Source organism: Otolemur garnettii, unplaced genomic scaffold, assembly GCF_000181295.1.
Source record: "Otolemur garnettii isolate 467f Iridium unplaced genomic scaffold, OtoGar3 scaffold00038, whole genome shotgun sequence".
Classification (NCBI taxonomy): Eukaryota; Metazoa; Chordata; class Mammalia; order Primates; family Galagidae; genus Otolemur; species Otolemur garnettii.
In genome coordinates, this window is record NW_003852433.1 from 4,557,885 (window position 1) to 4,559,694 (window position 1,810).

Sequence of the window (1,810 nt, forward strand, 5' to 3'; positions counted from 1 at the left end):
AAAAAAAAAAAAAGAATCATTGCTTAGAGCAGGGTTTCTTTATCTTGGGAACACTGACACTTTGATCTGTACAATCTTTGTTATAGGGACATGTCCTGCGAATTGTGGAATGTTTAACAGCATCCTTGTTTTTTGTTTTTTTTTTTTGAGATAAAGTCTCACTTGGTCTCTCTTGTAGAGTGCTATGGCGTCATAGCCCACAGTAGCCTCAAACTCTTAGGTTTAGGTGATTCTCTTGCCTCAGCCTCCTGAGTAGCTGGGACTAGGTGTCTGCCACAAAGCCTGGGTATTTTTAGAGACAGGGTCTCACTCTTGCTCAGGCTGGTCTTGAAGCTATGAGTTCAAGTGAGCCAACGCACCTGGCCAGCATCCTTGGTTTTTACTTGCCAAGCCAGGAGCATCCACCAGTTGTAACAAGCAAAAAAGTCTCTAGACATTGTCAAATGTCGCCTGGAGAGCAGGGACAATCCTTTGAGAACCACTGCTCTTCTGGAAGAACAGAGGAACAAAGCATAAATTATGTAAGATGTGGATTAAATCAGTAATACTAGATGCAAATTACAGCTCTACTAATCATGGTCTTGGATAAATTACTTCATTTCAGCCTTTTCTAGTACCCTTATGTATAAACTAAGGATATAACACCTACCAAATATGGCTTTGAAAAAGATCAAAGGTTGGCAGTGCCCTTGGCTGTATGTGGCTGGGTAGGGCGCCAGCCACATACACCTAGGCTGGAGGGTTCGAACCCGGCCTGGGCCAGCTAAAGCAACAATGACAATTGCAACCAAAAAAAAGAAAAAAATAGCTGGGCGTTGTGGTAGACGCCTGTAGTCCCAGCTACCTGGGAGGCTGAGACAAGAGAATAGCGTAAGCCCAAGAGTTTGAGGTTGCTGTGAGCCATGACAGCTTGAGACTCTGTCCCCCGCCAAAAAATAATAATAAAAATAAAAATAAATAAAACATGCAAAGTACTTTGCAAAGTGCCTTACATGGTAAGCACTCAATATATGGTAGCTACTAATATTGTCAAGCATTTCCTTCTGTCCTTATTTATTCATTCAACAGATATTTGTTAATTGAGGTTTGTGTGCCTGATCATAATGAGTTCTACCTGAATTATTCTTCAAACCCTTATCTGTTAGGGACTATTATAATCTGTGTCTCTTATTTATTTATTTATTTATTTATTTTTAGAGCCAGAGTCTTACTTTATCACCCTCGGTAGAATGCCGTAGTGTGACACAGCTCACCGCAACCTCCAGATCTTGGGATTAGGTGATTCTCTTGCCTCAGCCTCCCGAGTAGCTGGGACTACAGGCGCCTGCCACAATGTCTGGCTATTTTTTTGTCGTAGTTTGACTGGGGCCGGGTAGGAACCCACCACCCTCGGTATATGGGGCTGGGACCTACCCACTGAACCACAGGCACTGCCCTATTTTTTGTATTTTTATACCAGCATAATTCTCCATTATATCTACTTTTCTTTCTGGCTCTGAACTCCCTTCTGAGAGTGGCTATTTTTATTTTTTATTTTTTTAGAGACAAGAGTTTCACTTTGTCACCCTTGGTGGAGTGCCATAGAGTCACAGCTCACAGCAACCTCCAGCTCTTTTTTTTTTTTTTTTGAGACAGAGCCTCAAGCTGTCACCCTGGGTAGGGTGCTGTGGCATCACAGCTCACAGCAACCTCCAACTCCTGGGCTCCTGCCTCAGCTCCCAAGTAGCTGAGACCACAGGCACCCGTCACAACGCCTGGCTATTTTTTTTTGGTTGCAGCCATCATTCTTGTTTGGCAGGCCCTGGATTTG